Below are 13754 nucleotides of genomic sequence, written 5' to 3'. Positions count from 1 at the left end.
ATATATATATATAGATAGATATATATATATATATATATATATATATATATATATATATATATATATATATGGAGTCTCTGTGGTACAGTGGTAGAGTGTGCGTTTCATACACAGGTGAATCAGGGTTCACGCCCTGCCAGGGTAATAAATTTTGGGAGTGTTCACCCGGCCAGGTACTGCATTGGTGGACACAAGGGGTGCTGTGGTTGAACCAGTGTCGCTTACTATAAAGTATGCTTGCACCCAGTTGGCTTGCGGTGGCCGATTACACTTGGTTCACAGACTACACACACATACAAAGCCACTCCAACACTACAGTTACACCTACAAGCACTTCTCACCCTACATACAATCTCTACCAGACAACCTAAGCCACTTGGTAGAGATACATTGGCTATATCGTCCCCACTTCGGTCGGGATAGGCAGGTCCTACAGTGGATACTCAAGCGGCTGCTGCTGCTGCTGCTGATGATGATATATCTATCTATCTATCTATCTACCTATTGCCAGATGCCTCAATCCCGTACGGGATGGCCACAAACAAATCGCTTCCACGTCGCCCTGTCCCCTGCCATTTCACTGCCCTGCTCCGAACTCACACCCCCCTCTCTCATATACCTCTCCACTCCATCCCTCTATCTCATCCTCGGCCTCCCCCTCCCTCTTCCCCCCTCCACCTCACTCACATACACTCTCCTCGTCAGTTTCTCACCCTCCATCCTCTCCACATGGCCAAACCACCTTAGTGTGCTCCCCTTAACGCTTTCTATCACATCTACAGTTCCACACCACAATGCTCCTTTATATCCTCATTTGTCAGCCTGTCTCTCCATGTGACTCCACAGGGTCCTCTTAAAGAACTAATTTCCACTGCTTTCACTCTTGACTTGTGTCCTTCCAACAACATCCAAGCTTCACTTCCATATGTTAGAGTTGGTATCACAATACTGTCATGTAGTAACTTTTTCACTTCCATGCTCACTTCCCTGTTTCTTATCACTGCTTTCAAGGAACCAGCAACCTTTCTTCCTTGTTGTACCCTTTCAAGAACTTCACCCTCCAAAATTCCATCTTTACTCATCACACTCCCCAACTACTTAAACGTACTCACATTTTCCAATTCCTCACCATCCAGTCTCACTGTACATTCACTGACACCATTTGTCTCAAAGACCATCACTTTACTCTTTCCTACATTCACCTTTAGGTTCCATTTCTTACACACTCTCCCAAACTCGTCCACCAAGCCTTCCACCTCCCCTATGTCTTCACTTAACAACACAGTATCATCTGCAAACAACAGTACAGGGAGTATCCAAACTCTACCCTCTCTCACTAGGGCCACTCCAACTTCCACTTCCCTACCTCGTATCTCTTTTATTATCCGATCAATGTACAGATTGAACAACCATGGAGACATGACACATCCCTGTTTCAACCCAACCTTCAAAGAAAAAAATTCACTCAGTTCACCATGCACACGCACTGCTGCCTTAGCACCATTATACAGTACATACTCTTCACAGCATTCAGCAACTTCCCATCTACTCCATATATTCTTAATACTTTCCACAATCTTTGTCTATCCACCCTGTCATATGCTTTCTGCAAATCCATGAAGGCTGCATACAAGTTCTTTCCCTTTTCCAGAAACTTTTCCACTAAAGAGCTAAGAATGAATATCTGATCTACACAACCCTTTCCCTTCCTAAGGCCTCCCTGTTCCTCTCCAACTAATTCATCTGTTATTTCCCTTACTCTGTCAATAAGTATCCTACCATACACTTTTTCTATTATACTAAGAAGACAAATGCCCATATTATTACAACACACTTCTTTTTCCCCTTTTCCTTTGTACAAGGGAATAATTATACCTGACTTCCAATCCTCCGGGGCTCTACCTTCCTCTTAGGCCAATCTGCACATCTTCCATATCCATTATACTACTATCTCTCCCCCATGCTTCAGCATTTCACCACACACTCCATCAATTCCTTGGGCTTTCCCCAATTTGACTTTCTTCATTGCTTCCACAACTTCTATCCTACTCATTTCTTCCCGTCTTCTCACCTCCCTCCTTCTCCCAGCCATTGCCCAACCACTTATACCTGCATTACTTCCATTCTCTATGTTCAACAATTCCTTAACCCGTCACGTCCCGAGCTATTTCGCACCTCCGACACCCCCCAATCCTGAGGTATTTTCGATTTTTTTTTTTTTTTTTTTGCTAAAACCTCCGCTTTTGGTGAGAAACATCGAAATTTCATAGAGAAATTGCTCACCTGAGGTTTAAAATACTCAATCCAGGTACCAGTACCTCCTTACCTGTCTGTGTTTTCTAACAGGCTTTCACCAAAGAAAACGAGTTCTATGGGAGGGTAAGTATTTCACACCACTCATAAACGGTATTTATTTATTTACTTGGTATGAGTTTATATGTAGTACGAGAGTATATTGGTTTTCAAACAGTAATATAGGCATTATAAGCATTGTTTCACTCACTAACTCATCACCATACCTGACCATCTTTTGCCACATTACCTGATCATCATTTCTGACTGTTTCTTCCTCTAATGCTATGTAAACTTTGTCCTCCACATTGTCATCGATTGGGGAATCACTCTGGCCCTGAATGTCTTTATTGGCCAGGTCACTGGTAACAGGTGAATTGCCGAGACAATGGCGTGCAGGGGGGGGGGGAAAGGTTATGCGGTGTAAGGCATTGTCCCTGCTTGGCATCTTGTAGAGGAATAGAGGAAGGTGTCCCATGTATACGTACGAAAAATCATGAGCGAAAATTGAAAATTGTGCAAATTAGGGACCTTGCAATTGCACGACGTACCAGTACGTCATCGGGACTGGCAAATGCAAAATGTTGCAACGTACCCATACGTCAACGGGATGGTGCGGGTTAAAATGTTCTCTCCATCTGCTCACTTTTTCTCCCTTCTCCACTAGTAATCTACCATTTTTATCTTTCACTCCCCTACGAACTTCACTGTCACCCTGTCATACTCACTTCACCTCTTTCCAGAACATTTTCTTACAGTCCCCCCGCTTTACACTCAGATTCCTTCCAAATTTCTCATCCAATCTCTTCTTACTCTCTCTTACTAATCTTTTCATCTCTCTCATCTTTACTACATATAACTCTCTCTTCCACCTCTGAACTTCTTCCATGTCCCTGTTTCTCATCCTTTCATTGTATGCTTTCTTCTTTTGTGCCACAGCCTGTCTCACCTCTTCATTCCACCATGCTGTTCCTTGCACCCCCTTCCATCTTCTCTTCACTCCACACACCACATCACATGCTGCACACATTTCTTCTCTGAATATCTTGTGCACACCTCCCACGTCCCCTATCTGCTCCAATTCATATTTAACCAATCGTTCCTCCACTTCTCTCTTATATTCTGCCTTTTTCTCATCCTCTTGTAACCCTTCCACTCTCCTTGCAACTACTCCTTCCTCCCGTCCTTCCCTTCTTCTATTTCTTCATCTTACTTGGATCTTGATTCTGGCCACCACCAAGTAGTGGTCAGAAAGTCCACTCCCCCAACCTCTATAAGCTCTTGCATCCATTACACATCTTCGCTTCCTTTCATCCACACACACATAATAATCAATCATTGCCTTCCTTTCATTCAGTTTACCACCCACCCCTCTCATCACTTGTCATGTATACCTGTGGATCATTTTGTGCCTGGAGAGGGTATTGGCTATCACCAATCCTTTCCCGGCACAAATATCCACTATCGCACTGCCATTCTCATCTATCTCAGCATGCACACCCCACTCACCAACTATTCCATCCACCTTCACATTCTCTACTTTACAATTCATATCACCATCAAAAACACTCATTCCTTCCAAGCTCTTCCATGGACACTTCCACATTTGTCCAGAACTCTTCTCTCACTCTGCTTGCACGATCTTGCATTGGCGCATACACGCACACAATTGCCCACATTTATATTCCAACTTTCAATCTTACCCACACAATCCTTGACCCAACTGATCCATACTCTCTATGTTCTTCTTCCATCCTTTACTCACAACAATACACACTCCTTCTTTTGCCCTCTCATTCTCACCTACTCCTGCACATATACCCCATCCATATTCCCATTCTTTCACACTCTCACCTACCCATTTAGTTTCAGTTACTCCGCATACATTCAGTTTCGCACCCTCAAGCACCTGGACAATCTCTCTCTCTTTCACCTCATCATTTGCACCCCTTACATTCCACTTTGCGATCTGTACCATGTCCTTTGTCTGGTCCTTGGTCGTCATCTTTTGGTCAGTCCTTGTCCGAGGCTTCTTGTTCATCTTTTTAGTTAGCTGTTTTCCGGGGAGGGGCACTAACCCTCTAAACCATCGAAATTCGAGATTTCACTATATATATATATATATATATATATATATATATATATATATATATATATATATACAGTATATATATACTGTATATATATATATATATATATATATATATATATATATATATATATATTGAAGTCTCGAATTTCTATGGTTTAGATTTCGACGATTCAAATTTTGATGCATTTTCGAGTGGTCCGTCTATCTCATGTATTGATGTCAAAATCGCATTTTTCAATGCTCTCGTGGCCCGACTCCAACCAAAACATGCCGTGCGCAAGGCGATGTAGTTGATGTTGTTGGTGCCTACTTCCATCTGGGAGTTCTTGTCTTTAAACAAGATATTTATTTATTTTTTCTCAGTCTCTGTTGTTCATTTTCATGTTGCTCATTATATTCATAATTACTTATCTTTGTTTCAGTATTCTGCCCATTGTATTTGCTACCACCTGTAGCTTATTTTGTTTTAGTATTTCTATTATTGATTCTTTTCCTTTAATTTCTCTTGTTATATCTTCTTATGTTTCACATATGAATAAATGATATCCTGCCCTCTACAGCCAAGCACCCGCAGTTTCAGCCTGTACCTTCCATGTTTGGACGTGTATTTCACTGCAATTTCGTTGAATGCATTTTTGTTGTATTTCCGTTGCAACTTACCTGTTTCAAGATGGCAAGGAAGAGTGTTTCTTTGGGTAGCAGAAGTAATGGACGAGAGCAGCCTGACACCTCTAAATCTTCGCAGCCAAAGGAGAAAAGCGAATACAGGAAGGGGTAGAAATACACCAAGTATACCCTTGTTGACAAGGCGAAAATCCATATTCTACACTACAGTATGGCAATACAATTCAGAACTACAGATACTTAACCACAATAATAGTTTATAAAATTAACCAGGGGTGTGAGCAAAAAATAATGATTTTACGTAGTGAGGTTCCGAGGCCCCGGACCCAGACTAATATTTCCCATAAGAAGTTCAACTCAAATTTCGATTATTTGAATGTTGATGCGATTTTTCGGTACGCATGTCCATCAAAATTCGAGATTTCACTGAATATATATATATATATATATATATATATATATATATATATATATATATATATATATATATTGGGACTCCATATTGTAGTTACAAATCATAATAGATAAATAGATAGATAGAGAGACAGATAGAAGCAGGGAGTCGGATGATGAGAAGGTACTGTGTCTGCAAGAATCGAGCAATGCTAAACATGCACACACACTCTTAACTCAAGGAATGCTTTATTGGCACACAACAGCGCCTAGTAACCATTACAAGTAGTTACAAAGTCCTTTATGACATTTGGTAGCAGCGAACGTATACGAACCTCGTCTACGAATCAACAGTGAATTCCTACAAAATATCAAGAGTGAAAACAAAAAAATACCTCTCACAACCAACAACTTACAACCAGCTCCTGACAGTATTCTCTCCAACCAGCCCCCTCCGTCTCCACGATCATCACGCTGATGTAGAAGTGATCACACGACGTCTTGCAAGTAGTTTAACAAAGTACTGATACAAACAATCTTGAAATTTCTACGACGAACCAACGAACTACAACCATCTACAATCAACTAAAAGTAACAACTCTACGAGTCATTTGTATAATCTTCTACACGCACCTACAAGTAGCGGCAGTCTTCATCCTACAACGAGTAAATCACAAGGAAAATGGACCGAGAAAACACCGAGGAAGAAAAACGGGACAAACAAACGAAGAGTGAGACACGACTCATACCTCATAAACACCAGACCTCACCCTCCTCTCTCTGCTACATCCACCCAACCCCCAACGCTTACGCAGGAGTGAAGAGGTCAAGACGACGAAGCAAATACCAAGTCCATATTCACAACTCATCTTACTCACTCGTCTTCACTCAAGTTACTCATCGCTACTGATTCACTCACCACAGCCACCAGTGTGGGAAGTCGACGTCATCATGCGTGCTTGCTGAAAAGACGCCACGTCGGTCAACACACCACCTGCACCACCATTCCCACCACGGTAAAAATTAGTGAGTTACATAGTTACTTCATTTATACAATACACAGTGATAGACAATAAGCTTCTGCACAAACATATAAAACGTGCTGTATAGTTACAGCTTAAATACACATACTTCAGTTATCTGCATAACTCAAACACTAAATAATCACCAACAATAAATATTCTACACTGTATATATTCATTCATTTATTATAACATTTATTTACTACCAACGAGTGTTACCATTTATACCTACATAAAATACGTGTTTCATACGTACAATTATACATTATTACATCTACAAAGTAATAAAGAAAATATACCATCACAGTTACTCAGTGAGCGATTAAAAGAACTGTATTAAACATTTATTAATTAAAGCTACCTAGTAGAAACATATAAATTAAGTTACAAGGTAAACTAGAAAAAAAAAAATGGCCAACACAAATGACGTTAGCAAGAGTGAACATCTTCAACACAATCGTGAAGACAATGATTTCCACACAGTGCTGACACACATATTACCCACGATAGGTACAAGTGAACAACAAGTCAGTGTATATAGTTAATACTGTATATAGTGTATATATATATATATATATATATATATATATATATATATATATATATATATATATATATATATATATTCTTTATATAAAATAACAAAATATGGGACTATATAATATCATTTTCAATAATATCTGTGCAATATAAACTAAACTTTAAAAACGTACCCCAAGGAAATTAGCCAGTAATTATGCAACCATGAACAACATACAAAAAGCGTACACAAGCGAAGAAAAACAAACTATGGAAAATCAATACATAAAAAAAAGAAAAACAAGAAAAGAAAGAAAAAGTAAGAAAGAAAAAAGAGAGAAATAGAGTAAGATCACATACCAAACAAATGAAAATAAGTGTAAGTGTTACTACAAATGCCAAAATACCACATACACTACAAACAAAAAAAGCAAAAGGTTGTCTCCACAAGCAAGTGGCATGACACATCATCACTATCATCGGATTCATATGTTAGGACTGCAGTTATTACAATTATGTAACTACAAACGATTGCATTATGTTACACTTACTACAATTATGTAACTACAAACAATACTACAAACAATATGTACCATTTATGTAACAGTTGCATTAACAAGATGTAACTTTTATGTAACTTTAACTACAATTATGTAACTACAAACGATATGTAACACTTATGTAACGACAAACGATTGCATTATGTTACACTTGCTACAATTATATAACTACAAACAATATGTACCATTTATGTAACAGTTGCATTAAAAAGATGTAACTTTTATGTAACTTTAACTACAATTATGTAACTACAAACGATATGTAACAATTATGTAACGACAAACGATTGCATTATGTTACACTTTGCCGATTAACAGTTGCATTAACAAGATGTAACTTTTATGTAACTTTAACTACAATTATGTAACTACAAACAATATGTACCATTTATGTAACAGTTGCATTAATAAGATGTAAATTTTATGTAACTTTAACTACAATTATAAGGCCAAGACACTTATGTAACAGTTGCATTAACAAAATGTAACTACAATTATAAGGCCAACACAGTTATGCATTTCACTACAATAACCCAAGTACATACTGTATTACAGTTAAATAATTTACTTTAATGCATTTATTCAAATATGTATACAACTTGTTTAAAATGTAATATTACTAAATAATCACTGTTTACTATAAATATTATATGTATACAATATTCATACAATTATGTTACTTTTACAATATTATGTATTTCACTTAATTAGCTTATAAGGTCATTATAATGTGTCTATAATATGTATTAATATGTTAGGACTATTAACTGTCGATGGTACGCCATTTTCGCGTGACCGAGCAATGTATTGGGACTCCATATTGTAGTTACAAATCATAATAGATAAATAGATAAATAGATAGATAGACAGCTCTATGCGAGCCTGGGAATGGGAAATGAGCTTGCAAATTACACTGAGGAAAGCTGACGACAGTGGCCAGTAAGGAGATGATGCAGTTAGTTGTCAGCAATCCACCGGTGAACAAAGCCTTAGTGACCACACACACACATATACACATACTCACACACAGGCTTCTAGAACTTTCCACCCACAAGGAACACACGTGATACGTCTCCTGTTACACCAGAATTTAGGAAAGAGAGCTCAGAAGGAGACAGGCCATACAACAGACAGGTCGCAGGGAGAAGGGCTTAGCAACTTGAGAGAGAGAGAGAGAGAGCGAGACAGGGAGACAGGGACTCCGCTCAACTCACTCGTGAGTGAGAGACTTGTTAATATTTCCAAGACAAATAAAAATTGTCCCATACTATTCTTTACCTCTCCTGTCACTACATGACAAATGGGAAAGAAGATTAGCTACTTACAAAGCTACTTCAGTATAATAACCGCTCATCCACAAGTCTAATATATATATATATATATATATATATATATATATATATATATATATATATATATATATATATAACTCGACTACAAGTAACCACAAAGGAACTACAAAGTCTTTTATGACATATATTTATATATATATATATATATATATATATATATATATATGTATATATATATATATATATATATATATATATTGCCAGATGCCTCAATCCCGTTCGGGGTGGCCACAAATAAATCGCCTCCACGTCGCCCTGTCCCCCACTCCCAACTCACATCCCCCTCTCTCATATACCTCTCCACCCCATCCCTCCATCTCATCCACGGCCTCCCCTCCCTCTCCCCCCCCCTCCACCTCACTCACATACACTCTCTTCGTCAGTCTTTCACCATCCATCCACTCCACATGGCCAAATCACCTCAGTGTATTCCTCCTAACGCTTCCTATCACATCCACATCCACACCACAATGCTCCTTTATATCCTCATTTGTCAGCCTGTCTCTCCATGTGACTCCACATGCTCCTCCTAAATAACTCATTTCCACTGCTCTCACTCTTGACTTGTGTCCTTCCAGCAACGTCCAAGCTTCACTTCCATACATTAGAGTTGGTATCACAATACTGTCATGTAGTAACTTTTTCACTTCCATGCTCACTTCCATGCTTCTTATCACTGCTTTCAAGGAACCAGCAACCTTTCTTCCCTGCTGTACCCTTTCAAGCACTTCACCCTCCAAACTTCCATCCTTACTCATCACACTACCCAAGTACTTAAACGTACTCACATTTTCCAATTCCTCACCATCCAACCTCGCTGTACATTCACTGACTTCACCTCTCTCAAAGACCATCACTTTACTCTTCCCTACATTCACCTTTAGATTCCGTTTCTTACACACTCTCCCAAACTGATCCACCAAGCCCTGCAGCTCTCCTTCGTCTTCACTCAACAACACAGTATCATCTGCAAACAATAGTACAGGGAGTATCCAAACACTACCCTCTCTCACCAGGGCCAATCCAACATCCACTACTCTACCTTGTACCTCTTTTATTACCCCATCCATGTACAGATTGAATAACCATGGAGACATGACACATCCCTGTTTCAACCAAACCCTCAAAGAGAAAAATTAACTCAGTTCACCATCCACACGCACTGCAGCCTTAGCACCATCATACATACTCCTCACAGCATTCAGCAACTTCCCATCTGCTCCATATATTCTTAATACTTTCCACAGTCCTTGTCTATCCACCCTGTCATATGCTTTCTCCAAATCTATGAAAGCTGCATACAACTTCTTTCCCTTCTCTAGAAACTTTTCCACTAAAGATCTAAGAATGAATATATATCTGATCCACACAACCTCTTCCCTTCCTAAAGCCTCCCTGTTCTTCTCCAACTAATTCCTCTGTTCTTTCTCTAACTCTGTCAATAAGTATCCTACCATACACTTTTCATATTATACTAAGAAGACAGATGCCCCTATGATTACCACACACTTCTTTTTCCCCTTTTCACTTGTACGGGGGAATAATTATACCTGACTTCTAATCCTCCGGGACTCTACCTTCCTCCCAGGCCAATCTGCACATTTTCCACATCCATTCTACTACTATCTCTCCCCCATACTTCAGCATTTCACCACTCCATCAATTCCTGGGGCTTTCCCCAATTTAACTTTCTTCATTGCTTCCACAACTTCTATCCTACTGATTTCTTCCTGTCTTCTCACCTTCCTCCTCCTCCTCCCAGCCATTCCCCAGCCACTTATACTCGCATTACTTCCACCCTCTATGTTCAAAAATTCCTTAAAGTGTTCTCTCCACCTGCTCACTTTTTCTCCCTTCTCCACTAGTAATCTACCATTTTTATCTTTCACTCCCCTGCTAACTTCACTTCCACCCTGTCTTGCTCTTTTCACCTCTTTCCAGAACATTTTCTTACAGTCCCTCCACTTTACATTCAAGTTCCTTCCAAATTCCTCTTCTGCTCTCTTCTTACTCTCTTTTACTAATCTTTTCACCTCTCTCTTTCTTTCTACATATAACTCTCTCTTCCTCCTCTGAACTTCTTCCATGCCCCTATTTCTCATCCATTCATTGTATGCTTTCTTCTTTTGTGCCACAGCCTGTCTCACCTCTTGATTCCACCACGCTGTTCCTTGCACCCCCCTCTATCTTCTCTTCATCCCACACACCACATCACATGCTGCACATATTACTTCTGTAAATATCCTGCACACACCTTCCACGTCCCCCATCTGCTCCAATTCATATTTGCTCAAACATTCCTTCACTTCTCTCTTATACTCTGCCTTTTTCTAATCATCTTGTAACCTTTCCACTCTCCTTACAAATACTACTTCTTCCCGTCCTTCCCTTCTGCTATTTTTCCATCCTAATATATATATATATATATATATTTAAAGAGACTGACAGATTTGCCAGTCATTAACCCATTGGATCGCAGAGCTGCTGGGCGAGGCACTGCACTGGGAGGGTACTAAGAGTACCGCCCTCCGCCTATCGGCTCATAGTCGCGAAGCTCATATGTCCCTACCTGAGGGTTCCCTAGTTTATCAAGATTTGAAAATTCCCAGTTCTGTCCAACACTGTGGACACTGGGCGCCAATGGGATATATATATATATATATATATATATATATATATATATATATATATATATATATATATATATATATATAAACAGCCACCGCAGATCCACTGCTGAACAAAGGTCTCTTCCATCCTTCTCTACCAATTCCTTGAAAGAGCCAATCTCTGCCACGTTTTGTCTGCAAACTTCTCTCACATCTCTTCACATCCTATCTGGCCTTTTCCTACATTTACAACCTCTTGGAGTCCAGTCAGTCAGCCTCTTGCTCCTCGGTTATCCTTATTCTTGCTACATGGCCTGCCCACCTCCATTCTATTCTTTTATGACTTTTATAATGATCTTTGACTTTAGTTTGCTCTCTCAAGTTGATGTTTTCCTGTCTCCTAAAGATAGTCCCAACACTGACTTTTCCATTGCTCTTTGAGAATGGATTGATTGATATCCCATCGATCTTGTCAGTTTCCAGGTCTCACAACCTTATGTCATAGCTGGGATTATACATTCGTTATATACTTTTCGTTCCACACATACTGGGAAGCTACTTTGCGTGATGTTTATGCTTTTACCGGAAGCTTTCCATCCAACTGTCATGAGTCTCTTTATTTCGATATAATGGTCTTTCGTTAGTTTTATTATTTGCCCTAAGTAATCGTATTCCTCAGTCTTTAAAAGAATTTCTTCTCTTATTCTGATGACGCTCTTTGGTGTGTTTGGAATAAACATTAGATTTACTCGGGTCATCATTAGCCCTACTTCAACACTTTCTCTTTTTAGGCCATTTAGAATGTTTTGCAATGTCTCTGCGTTTCTGAGATAAAGACAGTGTCATCTACAAATCTTTAATGGTTTAGGTTTTCTCCGTCTATGCTTACTCCTTTGTTGTCCCAGTCTGGCTTTCTGAAAACACTTTCTAGGCATACTGTAAATATTTTTGGTGAAACTGTGTCTCCCTGACTCACGCCCCTCTCATTCTTAATTTTTCCCGAGTGTATGTGATTAAACTGTAGCAGTTCCCTCATTTTATGTTTTCCATGAGTTTTACAACATTCTCATTTATTCCTTCTCTTCTTTCTTGCGCTAGACACCTTAATCCCGTAAGGGGTGGCCACAAACAAATCACCTCCATGTCACCCTGCCCCCGCCATTTCACTGCCCTGCTCCCAGCTCACTCCCCCCCTCTCATATATGTCTCCACTCCATCCCTCCATCTCATCCTTGGAGTCCCCTTCCTTCTCTCCCCCTCCACCTCACTCACATACATTCTCGTCGTCAGTCTCTCGCTCTCCATCCTCTCCACATGGTCAGACCACCTCAGTGTATTTCTCCTAACGCTTTATATTACATAACATCCACACAATAACGCTCCTTCACTTCCTCATTTGTCAGTCTGTCTCTCCGTGTGACTCCACATGCTCCTCTCAGATAACTCAATCCCACTGCTCTCGCTCTTGACTTGTGTGTCTTCAGCAAGGACCAAGCTTCTCATCCATAGGTTAGAACTGGTATTACAATACTATTATGCAGCGACTTTTTTACTTCCATGCACACTTCCCTGTTTTTATTACTGTTCTCAAAGAACCAGGGTCCTTTCTTCATTGCTGTACCTTTGCAAGCACTTCACCGTCTAAACTTCCATTCATACTGTTTACACAACCCATATACTTAAACGCACTCACATTCTCCATTTCCTCCTCGTCCATCCTCATTGTACATTCCTTCTCTCAGTGAATTTATATGTGCTGTGCGCTCCACAGAGTTGAAAACCATTTCGTAATCATTAAAACCTGAACATTTTCGTTTATTATATTCCGTAGTTTTCTCAGTTCGCTGATTCATGGTGTATAAATGATCAGTAGTCGAATACCTGCTTCGGAATCCTGCCTGCTGACGAGGTTGGTTTTCTTCCAGATTGTTGTTATACTGCTCGTTAGAACTTTAGTAAAGAATTTGTAAATAACCGATAATAAGCTAATGGGTCGATGGTTACTAAGATCTTTTGAGTCACCTTACTTCTAAAGCAAAATAACTGTTGCATTACACCATACTGCGGGAATGTTCTCCTTGTTTTATATATATATATATATATATATATATATATATATATATATATATATATATATATATATATATATGTATATATATATATATATATATATATATATATATATATATATATATATATATATATATATATATATATATATATATATATATATGAGCATATACTGCCTGGATACTTTCTGCAATACATGAGTAATATTATTTCATTACTGG

The sequence above is a fragment of the Coenobita brevimanus genome, chromosome 101 (genome assembly GCF_032717465.1).
Source record: "Coenobita brevimanus isolate Jiangsu-jjx chromosome 101, ASM3271746v2, whole genome shotgun sequence".
In the NCBI taxonomy this organism is placed as follows: Eukaryota; Metazoa; Arthropoda; class Malacostraca; order Decapoda; family Coenobitidae; genus Coenobita; species Coenobita brevimanus.
The sequence above is the reverse complement of the archived record's forward strand: the minus strand, read 5'-3'. Positions refer to the sequence as shown.